This window comes from Lissotriton vulgaris, chromosome 1_1 (genome assembly GCF_964263255.1).
Source record: "Lissotriton vulgaris chromosome 1_1, aLisVul1.2, whole genome shotgun sequence".
NCBI classification, from domain to species: domain Eukaryota; kingdom Metazoa; phylum Chordata; class Amphibia; order Caudata; family Salamandridae; genus Lissotriton; species Lissotriton vulgaris.
The window spans coordinates 1,271,296,689-1,271,310,522 of NC_141685.1; the positions used below are offsets into that span (position 1 = coordinate 1,271,296,689).

Consider the following 13,834-nt stretch of genomic DNA (forward strand, 5'->3'; position numbering starts at 1 on the left):
TCTGCACTCTGCACTCACCACTCTGCACTCACCACTCTGCACCACTCACCACTCTGCACTCACCACTCTGCACTCACCACTCTGCACTCACCACTCTGCACTCTGCACTCTGCACTCACCACTCTGCACTCACCACTCTGCACTCACTACTCTGCACTCACCACTCTGCACTCACCACTCTGCACTCACCACTCTGCACTCACCACTCTGCACTCCGGAGATCTCTCAGTCACAGGACAGCACGGGCACCCCGCACCCCCTCTCAAGAGCAGGCACAGCGCGCCGGGGGAGACATGGAACATCAGCTGCTGTGCTGCGAGGTGGAAACCATCCGAAGGGCTTACCTGGATCAGCACCTCCTGAACGACAGGGTGCTGCACACCATGCTGAAGGCGGAGGAGAACTGCCCGCCGTCCGCTTCCTACTTTAAGTGCGTGCAGCGTGAAGTGCAACCCTACATGCGGAAGATCGTGGCCACCTGGATGCTGGAGGTTTGTGAAGAGCAGAAATGTGAAGAGGAGGTGTTCCCATTAGCCATGAATTACTTGGACAGATTTTTGTCGGTGGAACCGCTGAAGAAAAACAGATTGCAGCTGCTGGGGCTACCTGCATGTTCGTGGCCTCAAAAATGAAAGAAACCATTCCTCTAACGGCGGAAAAACTTTGCATTTATACTGATAACTCCGTCGGACCCGACGAATTAGTGCAAATGGAGCTGTTGACGCTGAACAAACTCAAGTGGGACTTGGCCTCTGTCACCCCTCACGATTTCATTGAACATTTCCTTTCCAAAATGCCCCTCGGCGAGGACACGAGGCAGATTATCCGCAAGCACGCTCAGACTTTTGTGGCACTCTGCGCGACAGACATCAAGTTCATTTCCAACCCTCCCTCCATGATCGCGGCAGGCAGCGTGGCAGCAGCCGTCCAAGGTCTTCACCTCGGCAACACCAACAGCTTCCTCTCCTACCAGTGCCTCACGCATTCTTAGTATCGCGGCCGCCCCGGAAGTCAGGCACGGTTGCCTGTGACGGGGGCGGGGCCACGTTCAGACCGGAAGAGGAGGCAGGCGGAGTCGTTGCGTCTCGCGGCCCGGGGCTCCTGTGAGCGGTGTAAAGCCCCGGGGCCGCGCCAGCAGGAGGTTGGGCGCCGCGTGCTGAGGTAAGGTAAGTTCCAAAAGGCTGGAGCGCGATTGGTGCACTTGTGTGTGTGTATGCTCGTGTGTGTGTGTGTATGTATGTGTGCGACGGTGACGGAGGGGGAGGGGGGGCCTCGGTGCACTTGTGTGTGTGTGCGTGTGTGTATGAGTCAGGGGTGGTGTCTCTGTATGTATGTATGTGCGTGCGTGCATGGGCGCTTGTGTGTGTGTGTGTATGCGCATGCGTGTGTGGTGCTTGCGCTTCACAGGAGACAGCGCCTGGCCACAGCGCGCGTTCCAGTTACAAATCGCCTGGAAGGATGCGCGTGGCCAGGACTGTCTCCTGGGAATGATAGTCGCTGACAAAAGATCTCGGCGGAGACGCGCTTCCGCGCGTTGACGCCGAGACCTAAAAAGGACACTGACCCAGCTAAGTCCTTGGGATCGTTGAACTATCGAAAGGTCCCATTTAAAGGAGCACGAGGCAGAGGTTTCTCTTCTTATAGAGGCAACAACCAGCAGAGGTATTCGTCGCAGTCTTATCAGACTCAATATTCGAGCCAAGGCCAATCAGCGTCTTTCTCTCGCCAATCTAAGAGAACGTCCGAACCGCCAGGGACGCGCCAATACCAAGAGGCAATAGCGGCCCCCTGGCTCTGTTTACTGTTCCTCCCCTTCCAGTCACATTAGAGGGGGGGCAGGATATCTTTTTGTCTGGACAGCTGGAAGAGTATAACATCGGTCCGGTGGGTCCTGAAGATTGTTCAGAGTGGCCATACGTTGGAATTCCAATATCTTCCTCCAACAAGAGCTCCAGGCGCCAACCGCACGAAACATCTGGGATTGTTACATCTCTAAGCCCTCCAGCTATTCATCAAGGTGGCAATAGAGCCGGTACCTCTCTCTCAGAGGGGCAAAGGTTTCTATTCCAGGTTCTTCCTGGTTCGGAAAACAGCAGACACTTGGCGCCCCATATTAGACCTACGAGAGCTCAACACCTATCTCATCAGACTGTCTTTCAGGATGGTTACTCTCCGAGATATTCTTTGTCTACTGAACCCAGGCGACTATTTGGCGTCTCTGGATTTAGAAGATGCGTACTTCCACGTATCGATACACCCAGCTCACAGACAATATTTGCACTTCACAGTAGGCAAGAGCCATTTCCAATTCATGGTGCTTCCGTTTGGCCTTCAGTCTGAACCACGGATGTTCACAAAGGTGTTAGCACCGGTGGCGGCTTTTCTCAGAAGACAATCCCTGGAAGTTTTCCCCTACTTGGACGACTGGCTAGTCCAAGCTCCATCTTTCAAGGAAACGTCACAAGCCGTTTCAACTTGCATCCAATTGTTCAGTCACCTTGGCCTTCAGCTCAACAAGAGCAAGTCAGTTCTACAACCCACCAGGTCCACAAGATTCCTTGGGGCCATTTTAGACACAAAACGATGCACAGCTCGTACGTCAGCAGAAATTGATCGTCTCGGCGCGCCAGGTGCTGAAAAAGAAATGCCTTTCAGTAAGACTCTAAAAGTCCCTGCTCGGGTCGATGTCTTCTTGCATACCATTAATACCGCATTGCAGGCTGCGATGCGGCCTCTGCAGGAGGAGCTAGACAAACAATGGTGCCAAGCAGAGAGCTCTTTCAACGACAAGGTGTTGGTAACGCCAGAAATGAGAAAGGCATGCGAGTGGTGGTTGGTGAAGGACAATGTTAGACCTGGCACCTTGGCGTGAGTCTCCCTTCCACTTTTTGCTGATGTGCCTCAGATGTTTTTGCTGGTGTTCGATGCTCAGGGCACTGCGCCACGGCCAATCCGTGCCGCAGTGCATGTGCTCCCAATGTAAAGTGTATGTACAATTGATTTCCACGATTGAATTATTTGGTTTACTATCAGTCCCCAGTAAAGTGCACGAGGCGTGCCGGGGCTTGTAGATACAAATGCCGCTAGTGGGCTTGCAGCGCTGGTTGCGCCACCCACATAAGCGGCCTCGTAAGATATGTCTCTGGTCCGCCATTGCTGATCCCGCGTACAGTCCCGCACTGTCACGCTGACTGCAAGTGCCCACACTTGCCAGTCCCAGAACCTTTCCTCACCTTCATATCAGTCACCCCTATGGTAGGCCTACGGGCAGGGTGCATTGTAAGCGTAAGGTAGGGCAGGCCTAGAGTGTGGCATGTCCTAGTAGTGAATTACCCCCTCTCTCGTTCTTCACTATTGAAGGGCTACCGGTTCTCTTAGGCCAGATGAGCTGTCGGAGCTATTAACACGCTATAGTCCCGGCAGGCTCAGGGAACACGGTAGCAGGTCGAGTTTAGTATGCCTGAACTCAGAATAATAAAATACTTCCTTTAGCAAGGTTTATTTTAGTATCCTGTGTTTGCAAATGCTACTTTTAGAAAGTTAGCCTTTGCTCGCCTACCTGTTCAGCCCGCCTCTGCCAGAATGTGTATCTGCTGTCTGGGTTCATGTGAGTGACAGGGCTGGGAGATTCCTGGGGGATAGTCGGGTGCTCAGGAGGGTGAATGAGACGCTTGCACCAGGATGGGTGGGCGGAGTAGTCCTTGACTCTGAATAGGGTTCTGCTCCACCACCACAATGCTGGCTCCACCTCCTGCGGAGCGTCTGATGTCTCTGCCCTGCACCCTGAAAGAAGACTGCAGCGTCCTGTCAACAAAGTACTTCAGAACCGGGTTGAACCAGGCTCAGGCCCCCTGGCCTGCAAAGACCAAAGAAATGCAGTATAAATATAGGAGCTCCGCTCCTTACAAATCAGATCCAGTTTTGACCACGACAAACCTCTGCCTGACTAGAAGGACCAAGAGAAGCTGAAGGACGGAAACCAGTCTGTATCCTGTAAGACTGGCCTACAGTGGTGCCTTGCTGAGAATGGAGAGGAAAGGACCAGATAGGTCTTTGTAGACTTGTGCCTGAAACCATCTCCTAGGGCTCGATCGAGAGCTTGCCCCCTGAACGGAACCCCAGGACCATTGGGTTCTATCTGCTTGTGCCCGTTTGCTGTCGGGCCTCCGTTCTTATTCGCTCGCCAGAGTTGTGACTCTGGTGCCTTCGCCCTCTCCCAGGTCGTGACAGCTAGGAGCTTGGTCGCCCTGCTGTAGAGAGTCCCGCTCATTCCTGAGCCACTCTCCGCTTCAGTGCCGGGCCGCCTGCTCTCCTGTCACCTCGCCGCTTACGGAGCGAGCTTCGCACCTCTCATCTGCTCCAGCCAGAATCTGCACGAAGAGCATCTCATAGCCTCGGACGGTCCGTGCGTCGTAACGTACCAGACTATCTCGCTTTGCGCTCCTGCATACCAAGGCTCGTGCCGCACCTCAAGAAAGGCTTCCCCGTACCGTGGTACCGGAAGCCTAGTGCTGCACCCGTCTGCCCGAGAACTTGACGCCTCTCACAGATCCACGAGTCAGACCAGCGTGCTAAGAAGTAGTACGCCCTGCAGGCCTGAACGGCGCCTCGCCCCGTGAGCTGTACCGATCCCGGATCGCCGCAACCCTCCACAGTCTAGCGCCTTCACCTCGCTCCTCGAGGCGGATTGAGCCGGAGAGATCCTCTGGAGAACCGTCGGCCTCGTTCGGGGTCAGCCCTCACAAGTAGCCGCGCCTGAAACGCCTCGAACTTCCACCAGCAAGGTACACTTGAACTCCGTCTCGAGTTCATATCGGATACAGGGTCCGCAACGTTCTTATTTCCCTGTCATCTTACCTTGCTAACCAACGAACATTGAAAGACTAAGTTTGCCTATTGTAATCTGGTGACCTCGATTTACTAAACGTTATTCTGGTCTTGTGATAATCCTGCTTGAATCTATCTTTTATATAAAGTATACGTATTTTTGATACAACCATACGACTGGTGTCCATTTGTGGTGGGTCAGTGGGTTTACTGTGTGTGATCATGAATGCTTAAATTACTATCGCCCTGAGGATTAGCCTTGTCTGCTCGCGCCACACTACCTAGAGGGTGAGCAGGGGTTATTCAAAGGAGTAGTTCCCTTGTCCTTGCTTGTCACAAGTGCATACCTGTGCCAACCAGAGACCTCCGGTTCTAACAGACATAGCAGAAGGGCTGACATTCAGGATTCCACCATCTCCTATGATCATGACCACGGATGCCTCCTTGGAAGGCTGGGGAGCAGTGCTCCGAGAGCTACAGGTCAGCGGGCACTGGAGTCCAGAGCAACGCCAGTGCCATATAAACTTCTTGGAGCTGACGGACATTTGGTTAGCTTTGCAGGCTTTCCTTCCCAGAGTTCGGAATCAAACAGTGCTGGTCCGGACGGACAATATGACGGCAATGCACTACATCAACAAACAAGGGGGAACGAGATCACAAACTCTGTCCAAGGAAGCTCAAAGAATCTGGGATTTTGCGATTCTTTACAAGATCAATCTGCAGGCCGAACACCTGGCAGGTTCTCTCAATATCAAAGCGGATGCTCTCAGTCGCCAGACAGAGGTACATCACGAATGGGAATTGAACCAGTCCATTCTGGAGGGAGTGTTCTCGGTCTGGGGAACACCGACAATAGACCTCTTTGCATCTCCGGAGAACGCCAAATGCCAGTTCTACGCAAGCAAAGTTCACCATCAGGGATCTTTGGGGAATGCACTTTCGATTGCCTGGTACGGCGCATTCTTTTACGCTTTTCCGCCAATTCCCCTCATACCACAGGTACTAAGGAAAATCAAGGCGGAGCCATGCAAGATGATTCTCATTGCACTAGCGTGGCCCCAGCAGTTCTGGTACACAGAACTCCTTCTACTCTCCCAGGATCATCCAATTCGTCCCTGTTATCGAGGGATAAGGGTCAGGTGTTCCATCCAGATCCGAAGTCACTACACTTGACAGCGTGGCTCCTGAACACAGAGTTCCGTCATCTGAATCTCCCCAAGGAGTGTAGAGAGGTTTTGTCCCAGGCTCGAGCACCAAGCACTAATAAAACATACAAGGCAAAATGGAAGAGGTTCTGCCTGTGGTGTCGAAGACAAGGTCTCCATCCTTACAAATCTCTGCCTCATCAAATTTTGCCATATATACTATCATTGGCTAAATCTGGATTGGCACATTCTTCTGTAAAGGTCCATCTTGCAGCCATATCGACGTTTCGGCGCACTTCATCAGGCCCGTCCCTATGGTCCTCTAAACTTTTTAAACCATTCTTGAAAGGCTTGTTTCGGATGTATCCTCCAGTTCGTCCACCTCCGCCAATTTGGCAGCTTAACCTAGTGTTGGCTCAACTTATGAAAGCTCCGTTTGAGCCGGTTCACAAGGTGGACTTGAAATTCCTGTCTTGGAAACTGGCCCTCCTCTTAGCGCTAACATCAGCTAGAAAGTTAGTGAGCTCCAGGCACTTTCAATAGTGGATCCTTTCCTTCAATTTAAAAAGGATGTGCTTATCCTTCGCACCAATCCGAAATTTATCCCGAAGGTGCAGTCTGAACTCCATTTGAATGAACCCTTGATCTTAAAGTCAGTTTTTCCGCAGCCTTCTACTCCGGCGGAACGGTCATTACATTCTTTGGACGTTCAAAGATGCTTGAAATTCTACTTAGAACGCACATGGTCCTTTAGAAAGTCATCTCAATTATTTGTGTCCTACAGCGCACCACTGAAGGAGTTTCCTTTAGCAAAGAGTGGCATTTCACGCTGGATCTCCAGTGCGATTCAATTCTGCCATCAGGAGGCGGGCAAGCCCCTGGACAGAAAAGTCTGTTCCAAGATCTGTTGCATCGTCGGTGGCTCTTTTCTCTGGAGTCGCTATCAAGGACATATGCAGGGCGGCAACGTGGAGAAGTACACATACCTTCACGAAGCACTACTGCCTAAAATCTGCAGGACGGGACGACGCTGCTGTTGGTCAAGCAGTCCTTAGAAATCTTTTTCAATGAGGTGAGCTTTCCATACAATCCCTCCATCCTGGTAAGCAAATTTTTTAGTATCTGCAATGTTTTATTTCTTGGTTACAATTTAGCAAAGTATGCTATAAGAGTTGTCATATGGTTACGTGATGCCATGTATCTAACAAAATGTGCTTTAGTGATTTACTGCTAGCTATTCTGATACAAAGTATGGGAATCTATGAAAGTTCCCAAACTGGGGTAAGAAAACAAGTTACTTACCTGTAACTTTGGTTCCCCAGTATCAGTCAGTCAACAAGCTTTATTCGAATTCATGTAGAAAATTCATAAAAGCATACAGGATAAAAACACATTAAAAGCAAACATAGGTTATGTTCATTACGTGGTCACTATTTGTACAAGGTTAAAGAGAATTCGTTATACTAATAAAATCAATTTTACAGTTCATCATAAACAAACCCTAGCAGCTATGGTACAAGGCGTGATCACGTCAATTTCAATTAAATCAGCAGCTTTAAAAAATTGTGACACATTTTGAGACCAGGAAGAAGAGCTTCAGGGGGTATAAAAGAGCAAAATACATAAGTGGTTACTTTGGTAAAGACCATCCCCAGGCTTAGTGTGAGTCATTATCAATTTCAATTATTTGCAAAATCCTTCCGCGGTCGGATTAACAAGTCAGTGCACCAGGTCTATACCTGAGAATAAAGCAAATCGATTCTGGGTAGGTTATATGTGCTTACTAGATCCAGGGCCTCTGCTGCCCATTCCGAAGTTGTTTTGTACACATGATCTTACAGGGGACAGGTATGCAGTTCTAGGGTAAAAGTCACACAGTTCCCAAGTTTCAATTGGGCCATCGCCCATTTGTGGCTGCCAACTTCGCAGATATTTGATAACTCTGGTGTCCCTAAAATTGACCAAGACCAGGTCTCCCGGTATTTCCTAGGGGATTGATCCTAACCACCCTACCCTGCTGACATTTAAGATTGTTCCATCTATGTTGGGTGGTAGGGGTCTATTTCTGGTCAGCCAGAAAGTCACCTTATTTGCCAGATCCGCTGGTCTTTCAATTTTGCTGTTAGTGAGCTCACCAGAAAACTGCAAAGGGGTGGCTCTAATCAGTATGGCTGAGCCAATATCTATAGCAACAAGAAGGGGATGCCAGTACTGATACAAATAACCATTTAGCAATTTAAGACACTCAACCTGAAGTAAAATTCAAGGCTTGGAGCTCGTCAGTAGCTTTTATTATTTTGCTTAATGTTATCAAAGGACCATTAGTTCAAAATTAAACAGTATTACATGCTAGGTACAAAAATGTGGGAAGGAAAGGTCTATCATTCTATCAGGCATGTCACAGGCTTACAACAACCAATCATACAGGGACAGTGGGGGACATGAAACCTCATATATTACAGTGAACGGTATTTACAGTGAATAGACAAACACAAAAAATGGTAGAACAGGCCACAGTCTGCTAAATTTCTGAAAAGTTTGGTTATTAAATTATTTACACAAACAGTACATTCCTAACGCAAGTTTGAATAATCACAATTTTTGATGCAGTCAACAAAAAGGATGAACAAGGTAATGTACAACTAAGGGTGAAAAGTGGCAAAGCAATTCAGGTCAACTTGTCACCCAGGCAGACTTCAAGGTGGTGGAGGGCCTACGCGTTTCGAATCCTACAGATGTGCGAGGATTCTCATCAGGGCCAAAACTCGGTGTTAGAACATCCAAAAGTGGTTTTTTTGGCATGTATACTGGGGAGGATTTTTTGCTGGACGGGATTTATTGTACCTGCTAACTTTTTTGCAGATGATGCTTTACCATGTGCGCAGTCACTTGGAAAGGCTGAAGGGTTCCTAATATTTTAAAATCTCTATTCTTATTTGTAACCACTGTCGCTGTACTTTAGGTCGCTATCGCTATCTTAGAAACACTGTCGCCGTGAAAATGAAGTTCAGTCAAAGGCCCGGGGCGCTGAAGCCTAATTCAGCAATTCGGGTTTGTCACCTCAGAAGGTTAATGGACCGTGTCCTAAAATACGGCGGGCGTGGTCCGCTAACCGTGAATACAAACGTTCGCACAAGTACACGATCTTGCAAAGATGTGGTATAATAGCGTATCCTTTGGGCTATTTTTACCGGGTTACCAAACGCGGTTTTTTCAAAGGTTCAGGCTGGCGACCTTAGCGACGGCGAACGCGAACAAAGTGGTTCCCTTCAGGCAAGGGCGCCTAAGCAGCTCTGCTGATCCTATCCCTCACCGATGAAGCCTCAACCCCCGGAACCAGCTTCCACAGTGGAATGAAGCTGTTGTGACCTGGATGAAAAACAGATGCCTCGAGCTCAACTCAGACAAGACCAGAGTTCTCATCCTGGGACCCAGGCGTCATCCTGGGACCCAGGCGTCAGCCTGGAACGACTACTGGTGTCCAGCTGCTCCGGGTGCTCTCCCCACCCCAATGAACTACGGATGTAATCTTGGCATCATACTGGAATCTTCGCTCGCGAAGGATCGCCAAATCAACGCAGTTTCCTTAGACTGCTTCCTCATGCTCTACCTGCTCTGAAAGACTTTCAGATGGATCCCCACATAATCCAGGAGGACGATCACCCACGCACTCATCACCAGCAGACTCGACTACGGCAACACACTCTACCCCGGCGTCACCCAGAAACAGCTCAATGAACTTTAGTACGTGTTAAATGCTGCCACCAGACTGGTCCTCGACATCCCCCACCTCAGCCACATCACAAAACACCTCCGACAACTCCACTGCCTTCCAATCAACGAGTCATTTTCAAGCTCCTCACTCATGCATACAAAGCCCTACACAATGAATGAACAGCATACCTGAATATCTGCCTCACATTACACGTAGCCACCAGACAACTCTGAGTCTCCCAACTAGCCCTCACCTCCATCCCGAGGATCCACAAGACCAGAACCAGAGGAAGATCGTTCTCCTACCTCACCGCCAAGACATTGAATTCCCTACCCCTGCACCTTAGGCAATCAGCGTCACTGATCCAATTCGGGAAGGACCTCGAGACCTGGCTCTTAGAATGATCCTCCGCCCAGCAGCCCCCTCCCCTGTGCATTGAGACCCTCATGTGTGAGTAATCGCCCTTTACAAGCCGTTGATTGGAGGTAAAAATGGGGTCCAGTGTATGTTATGCATTGCTTGAAGGGTCGTGGATAATCTTGGTCAATCCCAGGAGGTGTGCGGAGTTGTAGTTTGGGTCGTCTGTGGAAATTAACTGAAACTGAAGATTTAGTCCTTGTAGACTAAAGCTAAGGACGCTGTGAAGTCTGTGATGTTGATGCAGAAGCCAGAGCGTGGGCCCCTGGGTCTGAATGCGAGGGTACCTTTGATGGTTGTCTTATCTGTGTTGAGGTTGAATTTGAGATGCTCCATGGGGGTGGTAGTAGTCACTGTATGGTCTCTTTGGGGATGATGACTGTTTTTCCTTCCGGCTTGTTGGTGAGGTCCTGGGAAGTGATGTTTTTTTCCCCGTTGGTAATCGCTGTAGCAATGTCTGTGGGGTTGAGCCAGGTCTCGGTGAGGAAGACGGTCTGGTGCGAGGATGAGAAGGTCCCATAATCCTTCCTGCCTTGGCGTTTTGGAGACCTGTTATCAGCCTAATATAGTCTGTCGACTCCTACTCTTGCACATATAGTTTGCATTAAGACTGACAAGGCTTGGGTTTGCAGCATACAGCTTATGGGGTTGATGATGTGGTGCTTTTGTGACTCATTTGGGCATCTGTTAGCAGGCCTGCATGATTCTAGCTTATAAGCACGTTTGTGGATTTGGGGTTTCATCTATACTATTGATATCATACGTGAATCTGCAATCTGATGGACCCTTAAACATATTACCCACCATACCTGCTGTAATCCCCTTTTGCATTCACATCATTTTGTGTAATTGACGGTGCCCTTCCATCTACTCCAATCAACACCCTTGCCTTCTGTTCTTTCAACATCCATGATTGTGTGGAACACTGTCTTAAGACTTTGATACTGAGCATCTCGGAAATCCATGACCTACATGGGGAACGATGTATATGCAGCTGCTCTTGTCATTTTTTGACTTTTTTGATTTTTTCATCCTTGTGGTGATTCAAGTTATCAGCGCCCTGAAGAAGTCCTCCAGTAGGACGAAACGCATCAGCTGTATCACTGTGAAATAACACACTTATGACCACGTTTTAAAAAGAAAATTGGATTAAAAAGAAACCTTAAATAATACCTGCGTTGTATACCGAGTATTCTTCTGTTTTCTTAAATTTTGCAAATTGTTTGGTGCACCCGTGCTTTTTCTTTAAAAGGGTCCCATAATTCGATGGAATGTTTGCATAGTGAGCGTGTGTTGAGAAGGCTGCATGGGAGTTTGTGTTTTTGTTCAAGTTGGGTCTGTGGTGTGCACGGGTGAGGCTGGTCAGTTGGCTAGTGTGTGTACTGTGGCAGGTGAAGGAGCAGTAGGTGCAGGTGAAAGGTTCTACAGTGAAGAAGCGCGGGTCGGGGTGGTAGCCGTGTTTGTTGCGGGGTCGGGGGGAGTAGAACTAAGCAATGGTGTCTTTGTGGAATAGGAGGCCAGGCGTCGCAGTCCAGGTGCGGACATGTGCAGACACGCTTGCCTTTTGTCAGAGCTCAGGCATCATGCATCATATATTGGGACTCTTTTTAGACCTCCCCATTCCACTTCAACAAGGTAATAATCCAGCAGATCTTTTGACATGACCCCTAACTCTCGTAAAGGGACGCTTCAGTAGCAAGCCGATGCTTTGCTTACTGATCCGATCACGTGACCACACCCACTTGGTTCTTTTCCTTGCTTTAATCCTGCAACTTTGTATCCAGTCTAGAAGAGGCCACTGTTTCCAGATTGCTTGTGTTTTCTGCCAATTACGTGAAAGACCAGAGTCACGCATTTCCCCCAAGACTCTCCCAGAGTGTGTGTTTAACACGTACGCGCTAAAGCTCAGCTGCCCTCTACCATAGAGCTCAGATAGCGCGTTCATCTTACTGAGACTCACCTGCCGCCTATATTACCCGCTGCTCTCACCCCCATCAAAGGAACTTTCCCTCTCCTCTAGGGCAGCGCGCACCCTCTCCTTCCTGGCACACTTCCACCTCTCAAACCCGTTAAGTAGGGAATTCCAATGGTTGCACCACCCTCCCTGTCATATTTGATGCTCCACTGGTTCCCCGTATTAACAGGCAAATACCTAGCTCGTGTGTCCCACCCCTTTCCACTTGTAGTTTTCTCCCCGTTCTTTTGAGAATCCTTCGCATTGTGGTCCCTACTAAGACTCCTGTTACCTTCTACTCACTGAACTCCAGTTATTTTGAAAAGAGCAGCAATCTTTTTTTAATCCAGACAACTTTACGCCACAGAGTGGACCTTAACTCCAGTCCTAACCGCTGACAGGGGAGTGAAGATAACTCCTGCCTGTCGATAGGGAAGAGGTTTTGGACGATTAAGGTGGTGAGTGGAATTTAGAATATGCCTGTATTTGACATGCATTTTCATTGTCCTCTGGGGTATTAGCCGCATGAGTTGTAGTGTTAATAAGGCGTGTATTTCATTTACAGCTCTGTTGTATCCTGTTTCTCCACCCAAGCGCCACCTGTTTCTACAACTGGGGAAGAGTGGTGGTCACTCGGACTCATTCCCCCAACTCTTAGGGAACAGTTACCTGTGAGAGAGTCCTCTTATATTTTTCCAGGTGTTGTTTTCTGGGAGTGTGGGAAACTCATCTTTGTTCCTGTGGAATCACGCTTGGTGCAGACTGGGATTCTGAGCCTGACCCGACACCTTTTAATGTGCCTTCGGTGAGCCAGCAGCATGGTTGTACTGAGCCATGCTTTAAGTAGGCCCTGAGGTGGGCCGACCTTATTTTGGCAGGAAGTAAGGTGGCTGGGAAAACCCGGGCAGAGGCAGTGCCACTAAATCAGTCTGAACAAGCAGGAACTGGAGGCCATTTGCAAGTAGCAGGCTTGGTGTTCAGGTGCCTACTGACGAGGTTGTGCTGAGGTCTGCATTTGGTAGGTCCTGGAGTGAGCAGAACTTCTGATGGTGGGAAGAATGGTGAGTGGGAAAACCCTTCACTGGATCAGTCTGTAACAAGGAAGAACTCTAGGCGTCCCAGGACAGCAGCAACAAAAACCATCTCAGCCACATAGACATCAACAATAGCGCTGTCAGTCAAAAGACCGAGAAGGACTGCTATCATCCGCTCAGGCCTTTAAAAGCACAGGCGGCAAGCAGTGGGTCGACCATCCCCACCCCCTCCTTCTGTTCGTGGTAAATAAAAGTTACCTATACGGAATTTTATGCGGTAAAGTTCAATAATAATAGCTCAATCAAAAAATGAGATGCAGAGTCCGTGGAATCTGAGTTTTATAAGGGGTTTATTCCATATAATGGAATGGTTCGAACCAGGTATCATGTTCCATCACCACGAAGGTTCAGGAAGGGATAGACAATGCTTTATTGACAGAGTACAATATATATAGTTAATGCATATAATGGTGATGGATACAAAAAGGCGTAACAGCTGAGAGAAACGAGATAAGAACACATGTACGTAACAGAAGGCGTGCACAAGGGCGTACACGGAGGTGTGTGCTAGAGACGTCACATGAAAGTGTCATAAGTGGGTGGATTCATAGAGGAATCCTGCACTGTCAGCAGAAATATATGGCTGGATGCGCGCGCAGGCAACATGACGTGTGATTGACGTGGAATTGGAGGGTGAAGGGGACTTGACATTTAGCTCCGAAAGAGGAGACGGAAGTCTGGC

General features: G+C 49.0%; 1 protein-coding gene and 1 pseudogene across 3 annotated transcripts in view; both read left to right on the forward strand.

Annotated features, from left to right (window-relative positions):
• The window catches only part of LOC147748976 (gametocyte-specific factor 1-like), a 657,206-nt gene that overhangs the window by 511,381 nt on the left and 131,991 nt on the right, over positions 1-13,834 (forward strand). The gene's annotated exons all lie outside the window — the stretch shown is intronic.
• On the forward strand, positions 239-991 carry LOC147748977 (G1/S-specific cyclin-D1 pseudogene; annotated as a pseudogene).